General features: G+C 35.1%; 1 protein-coding gene across 1 annotated transcript in view; it reads right to left on the reverse strand.

Moving 5' to 3' along the window:
- LOC138807861 (inactive N-acetylated-alpha-linked acidic dipeptidase-like protein 2) overlaps positions 1-13,280 on the reverse strand; it is a 202,169-nt gene that overhangs the window by 107,076 nt on the left and 81,813 nt on the right. The window lies entirely within an intron of this gene.

Here is a 13,280-nt window from a genome sequence, read left to right on the forward strand (position 1 = left end):
TACAAAAATGAAAGACATTTTAAAGATACTGAACTATCAAAAGAGCAAGGCTTTACTAAAATGGTATGTTAGGGTTAAAATACCCCTGAGCCTATAACATCTGAAAGCAATTGCTATAAACCTCAGGGCACGTCTGAGTTATTCAAAGCTCTCAAAACCAGTAATGATAATTTCATCCAATGGTACAGGGAATCTTTATTCCTCAGCATTTTCCCTTCCTCTTTCATGCAGATGAAAATGTGTGTGTGAAGCCAGCCATTTTTTCCTCAATTTCTCTCCTCTATCAACTTGATTCTTTACCATGATGTCTGAGCTCAAGCTCTAAATTCTTGCCTTGTTTATTTGTTATACTCTTCACTGACAAATCTTAACTCAAATTGAGTCTCTGAAATGCATGACATAAGCAATTTCATGGTAAGAAAATCACCGGCAAAGATGGCTTTCACTCACTTCTCGGCCACAGCAGTTGCTAATGTTAATAAGAACTAGTCATTTGTTTATCACCAGTGAAATACATTTCATATTGATTGCTTTGCCCCAGGCCTACAGTATTCCTATTAAGATTGCTAAAAAGAACTACAGAATTAATCACAGAAACAATAGCATATGTTCCGTTAATACTCTGCTTCAACTCAGAAAATTTTCTGCACAATAAATGAAGTTTCAAGTTTGTTCTCAGCAAGAATATGTAGTATAAAAAATGGATTTCAGATTATTAAAAAAATCACATTTAAGCCAGGTGCTAGTGGCTCATGCCTATAATCCTAATTATTTAGGAGGATGAGATCTGAAAATGACAGTTTAAAGCCTACCCAGGCAGAAAAGTCTGTGAGATTCTTATCTCTAATAAACTACTAAGAGAAAAGCCAGAATTAGAGCTGTGGCTCAAGTGGTAGAGAGCCTTGAGCAAAAGAATTTTATGGACGGTGTCTAGACCCTGAGTTCAAGGCCCAGGACCAGAAAAAATTTAAAATCACTTTTTATTGCTGAAATTTCCTTGTTATATTGGGATCATTCATTTACCAGCAATTGGGCTATGTCTTGAATCTTGCTCATTCTAAATTATTACTAACATTTTTGTAAGAACCCTCTTCACAAAAACCCATAGCCTGTTGATAGAAGCATACATCCCAATTGAAATGAAAATAATATTATCATCTTATTTTTTAGTGCCCCAGCTGCAAGGCTCTGTCTTGCCATTGGAATCTTTGAAATTCACCAAAAAAAAATCTCTGAGAGGTTGTCTTTCAGTTAAATCTAATTTAACTATGAGTATATAGAGACAGCTGAAGACTGATTAGCAAGGTAAAACTGAGGTTAGGTTATTACCATAGCAATTTAGGAAGAGCACTTTCCTACTGAAGAATAGAATGCTTGCTTGATTATTCAGATTGGTTCTCTATGATAATTAAATGCATGAACTTGCTTCTTCACTTTACTTTGCCTAAGAAGCTGCATTAAAAATATTCACACAAGGCCTCCCAAATATGTGTGTTTGTAAAACAGTCAAATGATTACTTATAAAATATGTTAGTATCTAACTACTTCCGTATACTTTAGACAAAGAAATCTCTGGGTAGTTAAAATATACTATGTAAGTTATTTTGATTTTCTAAGATCCACTCTAACTTAGTGATCAGACGTGAGAAAGTTCAAGAACATACAGAGATGGTATAGCATTCATCACCAGCAGAAGTCTATGAAGCAATTTTAGTTAATTTAGTGACAACTATTATAAAAAGGTGGAAGAAAATCCTTTACATTATATGGCAATAGGGAAGCTCTTCAAGTAATTGAAGATAGAGGTCTTTACAAAGCCTACAATTTCCTAATTTATTTCCATCTTTAATTATCTAGCTCCAGAGCTTGTCAATGAGATTCTCCAATTGTCACCACCCCTTCTTCACTCAGCCTATACTTGAGTCCTTTCATCTTTTTGTCACCATTCACCAGTGTAAATTTGGTCAAAATATACATTTTCATCTTGTCTTAAAAAATGCTGGGAAGGATGGGGGAGAATAACAGGAAGGATAACACTAATCAAGATGCATTTGACTCACAAATTGACATGTTGAGTTGAAGGGAAATAACAAGATGCTGAAATAAGGATACAGGATGACCCATTGTAACAATGAGATGTACAAGATACTATGTTGAAAAGGAACTTCACAAGTTTGGGAGGGGGAAGGGAGGAGTTGGGAGGTGAGGAGGAAAAGGATGGTAAGGGAAAACAAAGGAGTGAGTAACAATGCTCCATAGGAAATGGACTCATTAGCTTGCTCATATAACTATAACTCCTCTGTACAGTATCTTTACAATTATATATATATATATATATGAAGTCAAATCTTTAGCTGATATATTGATTAGTCTAGAGTATACTAGTTTGAAATACACAGAAGGAATAAAATCAGTCATAGGGAAGAACTGCTGGTAATTAGTTCTAAAATTCCATGATGCAAACTCCTCTATAAATGTGGTAGTTGTAACTGCAAAACAGAACATTACTAAAACCACTACAATAAGTTCAGGGGAATCTGGATGATCTGAATAGATTGGGTAAGAATGGAGTATCTCAGAACATTCCATCAGTCACCCATTTTTACAGAAGGGTAGGTGGGCCTTTTTATGTTGGACTGTTGCCAACCCCAAAACTTGTCATCATATAAAAAATAAGCAGATGCTGAATTCTGTAGAGAAGTCATTTCCACATCACTGAAAGAAAGATGTATGAATCTACACTTCAACTGATCAATTTCACTTCATATAAAAATCAAAGAAACACAATTTACCTTTTCCCTGATAAAAGATAAGATGTTTGACCTGTAGGTTATAGGTACCACACATAGTACTGTGAGATTATGTACCATGGAAAACTTAGTAGGCAAACTAACCCTAAGGCAGAGTATACCTGGGTCAAGAGATGCCTGTTGAAGGCTTACTTAACAGCCACATTCTTATACTGGGTGATATACTAGAATGAAGAAAAACTATAACATTCTTCATAGTGTGAACTACAGTATGATACAGGAAAGAAAAAAAAAACACCTCACTGCTATAATAAACTGATTGTCTTTGTTGAAAGCTTAGGCAGCTGAGATGAGTTTATTAAGAAACTGAGAGGACACAGATGGCCTACCATGGAAATTACTGGTGACAAGCAAAAGTCAAACAGGAACATCTCTGAGTTCTAAATTAATTCAAACATGGGACATTTCCTATCTTAATTATTACATATATGGATTCTAGAGGACGAGATGTGGAAGGCTGTAAATTTATCAGAAATTAAGACTGATTAATTCCTCAAAATTACATATATGAAACAATTTTCGTGTTTTTTTAGTATTAGTACATATGTGTTATTTTCACAAAAGTACATATACAGTATTTTGAACTATAATAATTTAGTGGAACACCTGAACTTACAATAAAAAATAGCCAAAGACTGGTCTGGGAAGGTGGCTCAGTAGTAGAGTGCTTGCTTTTCATGCATGAGGCCCTGGGTTTGATTCCTAAGCACCAAATAAGCAGAAAAAGCCAGAAGTGGCACTGTGGCTCAAGTGGTAGCGTACTAGCCTTGAGCTGAAGAGCTGAGGAACAAAGTCCAGGCCCAGAGTTAAGGCACCATGACTGAAAAAAGGAAAGGAAAGAAAAGAAAAGAAAAAGCCAAATACTAAATTAAATAGAATTAAAATTTATTTTTCAAGTCTGTTATATGTACTTTAGCTTTATATATATGTATATATATATACATATATATGTTGATAATATAAATAGCTAAACTACAGAATTTTAGAAATCAGGTTTAGTAGGAAGTGACAAATATGCTGAATATCTTATGACTTTTATAAACACAATCTTAAATTAGAAGAGACATCAAAATCATAGTAAATCCATCCTCTCAAAATTCTTCAGATTTTTTTATATTATAAAGTTCTTTGAAAACTAACTTATGATAAAGCTAAATGAAATAAAATAACTTTTTCAATTTCATTAAAATACTTCTGTCTATTCTTGTATCTCTTTCTATATGTTTTTCCAATTTTATACATTCTGAGAGATTATTACAGTAGTGGTTATGAAACATTAACAGTGGTTATTGTGATGGTGAGATTTGCAGTAACTTTAAATGTTTTTAAATGGGCTGGAGTTGTATGTAGCACAGATGATAGTACTTTTGCCTATGTGTTAGGCCCTATGTCAAATCTCTAGCATTGAAAAAGAAAATTTATTAAAAAAGATAGGTTTTCATAACAAGAGGAATAATTTGCTTAGGTAATGTGATAGAGTTAAACTAACCACTGGCTTTCCATGAGTAAGTTTAAAATTACAAATCTGGTTGATATCTTAGTAATTGAAAAATGAAAATTCAGTTAAATAATATTATTAATTTTACCTAGGTTTCACAACCAGAGAAGTCACTAACATTTTAATTTAGCCCTTAAAGACTGTTTTTCCCTTATATTTGTCTCCGTCAGCCAAAAACCCTTGCAAACCAAGAAATAAGCATTCTAATGTTTGATTAAAGGAAAGAAACATGAAGAATATTATACATTTATTCATTTTAATTTAGATTGTAGATGATGATCTAATCTGACCTCCCCTTTACTTAGCTTTCTTACTAAGCATGGTCTAATTCAAAATACACTACATCAGAAATAGGAAGATCTGTTGGGACTTAATGACCTGTACAAAAGCCTTGCTCTTAGAAGACAGGATGCAAATTGGTGGATTGGTAGAGGGAAAGGGAATCTCAGAAACAGCATGACAAAGGATGAACTAATAGAGCAATGATACTCACTTGACATTATGTTGCAAATGAACTATACAACTGAGGAGAGAGAAGTAGAGAGGGCTAAGGGAGATAAAATGAAGGAGGAGGTAAGAGTGTTTAAAAAGAGATATACTTATTACCTTACTTTAATAACAGTAACCACCCCCCCCCCGTTCATTATCTTTACAATAAAAACTAAAACTAAAAATAATAAATTGTGGGGAAAAAACTTTAAAACAAGAAAAATAAACTATGTAAAAATAAACTATGTAATTGAGGCTAGGTAAGGGAGGGGAAAACGTGGGAGAAAAAAAAAGAAGTGATGAGCATTGTACTCAGAATCTGATTTATGGTACTGTAACCTCTTTGTGCAACTACTTAATAACAGCGATTTTTAAAAGTTGAAAAATTCTAAAATAAAGTTCAAATGAAACAATCTTTACAAAAATAACACAAACAGGTCTTTCTGCTAATGTGATTCTTAATGTGGTTAAAATGAAGTGATAGAAGTGAGTCAGCTGCACATAGAACAGAAAACAAAGAGGTGTTACAAGGGAAATAACCTTATCAGATTATTACCAACGATGATACACGTGCCTGAAAAATTCATTACCATTCCTCAGGAAATGATTTTGGCAGCTAGAGCATCAGTACCAGGGCAGCTGATCAAAACAGAGCAGGTCTAAACATATGACGCTCCTGTTTAAATGTGACCATTTTAAGAAAGCAGTTTGTATTTATAAGATCTCCTGCAGTGCTCCTGTATAATCACTTATATGAGTGTCAATAGTTCTCAATGAATACTAAACTAAAAATATTTTTGATTTACATATCATTCCTATTGAACATAGTAAGACAGAGAGAAAGAGAGATGCAGAAACAGAGACAGAGGCAGAGACAGAGAGACAGAAAGACAGAGAGAAAGAAAACCCTAACAAATTTACAAAGCAGTATTTTGGGACCCATATTGTGTAAACTATTTTTGGATTAGTCAAACATGTGATTTATAAATTCTAATTGGCTCTTTTTGTCTTTTGCTTGTTGAGCCTTTTGAAGTTTAGATTTTGTAATGAGCTCCATCAGAGGTTATGTAATTTATTTTCCTATCTTTTTTCAAAAGCTAAAAAACAAGCAAAATCCACACACCCTTTCCCTTTGTCTAGCTGCCAAATGTAAGAGTTTTGATCAGTGGTATTTTCATTAAGGTCACTAGGAGTTGAATCTTCCCTAGAGAGCTGATGAGATGAGAGGCCCAACTTCCCTTTGTTCAAGAAGGATGTGTGAAGACCAGCAGAATAATGTCAAACTTGGTACTTAGGCAAAGCACTCGGTATGTATGTATACCACTCATTATCTGGCAGTTAAGGTTCAGTCAGAAACCAGTGTTTCCTGAAGGGATTAAGATAGGAATATGCTTCTGGCAGTTTGAAACAAGCATCAATGAAAAGATAGCACATTTCCTAAAAATGATTAACTCTTGACTCCAGTTCTAATTCAGCAACATTTCCTTCCTTTAGCAAGTCCTGTTCTACCTGGCTTCAGTAACTAAATTCAGTAATTAAAGTATCACATGGTATGAAGGGGTAGGATCTCTCTTGATAACAATAATAACAGACAGCATGAATTATTATTATTTTTTGTTATTGGTCGTGGGGCTTGAAATCAGGGCCTCAGTACTGTCCCTGAGCTTTTTCACTCAGGGCTAGTGCTCTACCATGTTGAGCTACAGCACTATTTCTGGATTTCTGGTGGTTAATTGAAGAAAATAGTCACATCAACTGTACTGCCTGGTCTGGCTTGGAACTATGATCCTCAGATCTCAGCCTATGGAGCAGCTAGGATTACAGGCGTGAGCCGCTGTTGCCCAGTTATGAATTAAAGTACTATTATTTTAGACATTCTCACAGGATTTCAAAAATCATAATTTCATGAGCATTTAAAGAAAGGAATGAACAGTTTTGAAACTAACAGAATATTCAGAAAAGGAAAAGAAAGTTTAGTTTTATCTACTTCCTGAAGGAAAAGGAAAAGTTCAAATCTAGGTAGCAAATGAATGTTAGAACGTGAAGGTGGTAGTTTGTGTCTGTAATCCCAGCTCTCTCTCTCTCTCTCTCTCTCTCTCTCTCTCTCTCTCTCTCTCTCTCTCTCTCTCTCTCTCTCTCTGTTTCTCTCTCTCTGTCTCTCTGTTTCTCTCTCTGTGTCTCTCTGTCTCTGTCTCTATCTGTCTATCTGTCTGTCTGTCTGTCTCTCTCTCATGGGTTTGCTCTACTACTTAAGCCACAAGCTCCATTTCTCAATTTTTGGTAGCTAATTGGAGTCAGGAGTCTCACAAACTGTTTTGTCTGAGCTGATTCCAAACAAAGTTCCTCAGATCTCATCCTTCTGCGTAGATAGAATTACAGACATAAACCACCAGTACCTGCTTTAGCCAGCCTGGGCAGAAAAGTCAGTAGGAAGGTTATTACCACCAAATGCTGGAAGTAGAGGTGTGGTTCAAGTGGTAGAGAGTCAGCCTTTAGTGAAATGAAAACAAAAACAAAAACAGAAAAACGGAGCAAGTGGGGAGGCCCTGTATCAGCACAAACAAAACAAAATTTAAAATTATATATATATATATATATATATATATATATATATATATATTATTTTTAAGGATCAAATGATTTTCTCTTGTGAGATGCTTGTAAAACATCCTTTGTTAATTAAGATTAACATTTGTTGATGTGGAAGTTGCTGGGAACATAGCTTAATTTGTAAAATGTGTGAGATTCAGGATTTGATCCCTTGCATTGAGGAGGAGGAGGAAGAGGTGAAGAAGGAGGAAGAGGAGGAGAGGAATAATAAGAACAAATAAAGAAGACAAAAAAGAATATTTTTCTGTTTCCTTTGTTGTTGTTCATTTGTTGTTGTTGTTGTTGTTAACAATTAGCAGCCAGTGGTTGTAAAATACAAAGAAAATAGTTTACATGTATACTAGAAATATTCAAACTTGCTCCTGGTTGATATTTTACTTTAATAAAAGATTTACTAAGAAACATTATTTGCAAAAATGCTGGACATTTGAATTGCCATGTTCGGGAATTTCAAAGTGTCACAGGGCAAAAAACAACTAGAAAATTCTCCTTTATTTTACTTACATAAAACTTATATGTCTAGCCGGGCGCTGGTGGCTCACGCCTGTAATCCTAGCTACTCAGGAGGCTGAGATCTGAGGATCTTGGTTCAAAGCCAGCCCGGGCAGGAGAGACCGTGAGACTCTTATCTCCAATAAACCACCAGAAAACCGGAAGTGGCACTGTAGCTCAAGTGGTAGAGCGCTCGCCTTGAGCTGAAGAGCTGAGGGACAGCGCTCAGGCCCAGAGTTCAAGCCCCATGACCGACCAAAAAAAAAAAGAAAAAGAAAACTTATATGTCTTATAGGAATAAATTTCCTGTTAGAGGCTGGGTGCTGGTGGCTCACGCCTGTAATCCTAGCTACTCAGGAGGCTGAGATCTGAGGATTGCAGTTCAAAGCCAGCCCAGGCAGGAAACTCCGTGAAACTCTTATCTCCAATAAATGACCAGAAAACCAGAAGTGGCACTGTAGCTCAAGTGGTAGAGCGCTTGCCTTGAGCTGAAGAACTCAGGGACAACGCCCAGGCCCAGAGTTCAAGCCCCACGACTGACAAAAATAAAAAAATAAAAAAATTCCTGTTAGTAGAAAAGTTGTCAAAATTTTGAAGTTAACTGAATGTTTTATTATCAAAATAGCAGTCTATAATTTAAGGGGATTTGGGCTTTTTGAAACATTCTTTTTTTTTACAACTTTCTTGAATTTTTTTTATTGTCAAGGTGATATACAAAGGGGTTACAGTTACATAAGTAAGGAAATAAGTACATTTCTCGTTGAACATGTTACCCCTTCCCTTATTTTTCTCCCTCATTCCCTTCCTCCAGCACCCCTAGTTGTACAGATCATTTCCAACATATTGTCTTGTGAGTATAGCTGTTCCATAGGTTCCCCCCTTGTCCTTTGTCTCACCATTTTGTTGTCCCCCCTCCCTTCCCTAGTTCAGATAAATGTATATACAATACCCAAGATACCAAAATCAAATACAGTGACAACAGGAGATAAACGATAGGGGGAAGAATACACAAAAGAAACAAGAAATCACATAATACATTAAACACAACATCAACAAAGACAAACCTCTTTTGTCGTCTTTATGAGATCACTCAATGTAGTTCCTGCATTCGTTCAGTACGGTTATTATTGACTGCACCAAGCTTCAGCTATGAGCATCCATGCTGCAGTTGAATTTCTGTGATTCAAGTGCTAGCTTATCTCTTCTGGCTCTATTGTCTTCCATGCAGTGGGATGAAGATATGAGCATTTACCTTATCAAGTTGTGCATAGCAAATGAATTCAAGGAAATGAACCATATAACAAGCACTATGGAAGTATTTGCTATGATCACATTTTATACCCTTGACTGTGAAATCATTCCTAAGCATTGAAATGGGTGTTTCCAACTGCAAACTGGGCTTGATCATTTAAATAATAGTCTTCTCAATGTAACATTTTGGAAATAATCCATTTGTTGTCTATCAAAACATTTTACAGTTTTCTCCTTTGGAGTAATTCCAAAGGCAAATGAGGAAATTAATCTCCTACCTCCTACTGCTGCACCTAGTCTTTACAAATTGGACTTAAAATATGATAATATGTAGCTGTACCATATTAATATTAGTAACAATAATAACAAAACTAAAAGTTACAGAGTATTTTTTCTAATTTACATATAAGAACTAAACTTTTAATGATTGTAGTAACCCTATGGGATTAACACATTGAAAAACTATGCCTTCATCTCAGTGAATAAAGAAGCATATCATTGAGACTTCCTTCTGTCCTTTCTTCCTTATACTTCCTTCTTTCTCGCTTTCCTTTTTCCTTCCTTCCTTCTTTCTTTCTTTCTCTTTCTTGCTTTCCTCATTTCCTCTTTTCCTTCTTTTCCTTCCTTCCTTCCTTCCTTCCTTCCTTCCTTCCTTCCTTCCTTCCTTCCTTCCTTCCTTCCTTCCTTCCTTCCTTCCTTCTTTTTTTCCCATGCCAGAACTGAGGCTTGAACTTAGGGCCTCACATTCTTGTTTAGATTTTTCTGCTCAAGGCCATTGCCCTACCATTTGAGCCATTCTTCCTACTTTCTGTTAGTTAATTGGAGATAATTCTCTGGTGTTTGTCTGCCTGGTTGTCTTTGGACCACAGTTCTAAAATCTCAGCCTTTTCAGTAGGTCTATGGACATGGACCACTAGTTCCTGGACATCATTGTCTTAAAGGAGATAAGGAAAAGTTTAGAGATGATTTACAGACAAGAAACCACCAAAAGTTTTGCACTATGATACAACTGTGTTATGATGCTAAAACAGTATATTTCTTCAGATGTTTTGATGCAAATAGATTGTCCTATGCTTTCTGAATTGAAAAGACAGACCCATGATTTGTGTGAAAGCTGTAACTAATTATAATTCAAAACCCCAAGTAACTCATAGTTCGTTCAGCTAGACCTTTTCCTTTAGTTTAATTGCTTTGAGATAAGAAAGTCATTTAGGAAAATAGAGCAATAAACATATGTTGGTACTCATTACTTTAATGAACTCTATGTATAAAAATATTAATGAACTATAGATATAATATTTTCCAAAATCTGGTTAGCCATTTTAAAGGATAAATTTTAAACCTCTTTTGGCCATTGGTTGAATGGTTAAATGGAAGTGATATGAACAAAATGAAAAAAAAATTAAATTTGTGGCACATACGAAATGTATAAAATATAGTAGTTGTTATTAGTAATGGTAGAGTAGGATCAACTTTTGATTATTATCAGATTACAAAGATCTTAGTCTGATTTTCGATGGTACTCAAGTTCTGGGGCACTAGCTATCATGATCACAAATGGAAAGTTAAGGCAGCCTAACAGTTTTGTCAAAGGGAGGGGGGGAAATAGCTTTATGTAGAAATACTACTGTCATTTCTACTAAAGCATGCCAAGGAGGAAAGAGTTATTGCAAAGGGAAAAGCAATCACGGGACAATAGCAGAAATCTTATTAAGATTTGAATACAGAAACACAATATAAACTGAAAAGAATAACTTGAAGTATGGTTTTATTTCCTCTCACTAATGTTGCTTGGTACTGTGTGATTTCTGTTATTTATTCTGTGGTCACTTAAATAGGACCACCCTCATTCACATGTGATATGGTTACAGTTTTTAAGCTATCTCATTTTTTGTTTGCACAATAAAATTCACAAAAAATGCAGTAAAAGCCAGATTAAATATAGAATTAAATCATGCTATTCTTAAGGTTATCATAATACAACGAACAATATCTCATAAAATAGATTTATGGCCATGCTGTTAAACTTCATCAAAAGTCTCAGTAGTTCTTCTAATAGCGACCTAGGCCAAACTTCAGAAATATTATTACATTTGTGTCACTCTAGTAGCTATAAATGCTCATTGCAAAGAAGGAAAGTGCTAAAAGAAATAATGTTATCAGTCTTCTCCACCTCTCTGAGTAATTATTAGAATAATAAACTCCAACAAGAGGACTCATGTTTTCCAATGAAATCATTCCTCTTAGCAGGGAGGTACAGTCATTTTTGCCTATTTAAGGATCATCTAGTGCTGTATCAATGTTAAGCCCTCATCTGGTTCATACTGGTCATAAAGATTGTACTCTGCATGGCAGGATGGCAGTCTAGCATGCAGCAAATTGGGTTAACAAAGGATACATTTGCTGCAGTAGCTTGGGTCATCTTTGAATAGAAATCATAGATGCCAAGGATGTCGAAATCAACAGACACCAAACTAAAACAGATATATGAATGTCTTTCTCATGAAAAACTCATTTTGTAAGCAGAAAAGTGAAAAACATTCTGGGGTTCTAGTTTCACCTTTTTGGAACTAAAAGAAAATATCCAATGTTACCAAACCATCTCAAGGGAAAATGAAAACCAAGGTGCTTATTTCCTATCTTTTACATCAGTGATCATATGTTAAATCAGATTGTATAATAGCACTAACGAAAAGAGGGTTCCAAGAAAAAGAGAAACCAGTGCCACATATCAGCTAGCTTCCATATCCCCTAATCTCCAAGTTTATGTAGGCAATAAAGTAGTTTTCAATAAATGAAGATATCTTTTGTGATTTTGAAATATGTGGCAATTTTGTGTTTTTTGCTCATGCTTTCAATTTCTGAAATATTTGAGCTGGCATTAATGTTGGTGTTTGAAATATCTGAACTAGAGAAATGTAATCCTCTCATATCATCCCCTCCAGCAGCCTGGGATTACACAGTTTTTTACATAAAAAGGAACATTTGAGAAACTGAATATTATGTTATTTACCACAGAAGGCCACATGTAGAGACAAAAATACACATTACTAACCCCATGTGCCTAAAACCTAAAGATGGTAATAGTAGAAAGAGCTAGATCAATTAACTCAAATAGAATTATTAATATACTTAATTTTTCATCATTTATTTTATTTATAATTTTATAAGCCTATTTAGAAACCATTTTGGGAGGTTTTTTTTGGTCATGGGCCTGAATTCTAGGCCTGGACACTGTCCCTCAACTCTTCAGCAAAAGGCTAGTACTCTACCACCTGAGTCACAACACTACTTCTGGATTTTCCTGCTTATGTGGTGCTAAGGAATCAAACCCAGGGCCTCATGCATGCAAGGCTACCACTGAGCCACCTTCCCAGCCCCCAGAGTTTGTTTTTAACCACCCACCTACTTATATTAAAAGGAAATCTATGCTACAGAGGTATTGAAAAGGAAAGCTATAAAATGAAGCAAATATTAAGCCACATCTTGTTACCTAAAGTAATATACAAAGCTACCAAAAGGAATTAAATAAAATCTTAATTTGTATCATTATGCCCATGGTGATAAACTGATCTTTTCCCTTAAATTCCAACAAGAAATGTTTTGTTTTAGGTTGGTATATGGATATATCCAAGTTTTGAAAACAAAGACTTTTTATAAAATAAATTATATTAATTAGAACAAGATTGTTAGGAGAAATGTTAAAATACTGATAGAGACAATAAATTTATTGTAACAAATAAAAAGGTGTTTTTCTGAGTTCTTTTTAAGAGAAGTATTAAATCTGGAAAAAAATTTTGATCAGTGAGTAGAGGAAACTGAATCAACATGTTTGTTTTAATCCTTTCTGAACTTTATTTTCTCATCTATAAAATCAGGTTGGAGCTGGTGCTGGTGCCTCATACTTGTGATTCTAGCTACTCAGGAGCCTGAGATCTAAGGACCCAGGTTCCAAGCAGACTGTGTAGTCAAAGCCCAGATATGACTATCTCCAATTAAGTAGTCAAACATTAAATATGGAGATGTGGTACAGTGGTAGAACACCATCCTTGAGTGAAAAAGCCAAGCTAAAATGGGGGGAGGACTCTAACTTCAAGCCCAGTACTAGGGAGCACACACATGCATACCTG

Source organism: Dipodomys merriami, unplaced genomic scaffold, assembly GCF_024711535.1.
Source record: "Dipodomys merriami isolate MVZ:Mamm:240054 unplaced genomic scaffold, mDipMer1.0.p SCAF_438, whole genome shotgun sequence".
Classification (NCBI taxonomy): Eukaryota; Metazoa; Chordata; class Mammalia; order Rodentia; family Heteromyidae; genus Dipodomys; species Dipodomys merriami.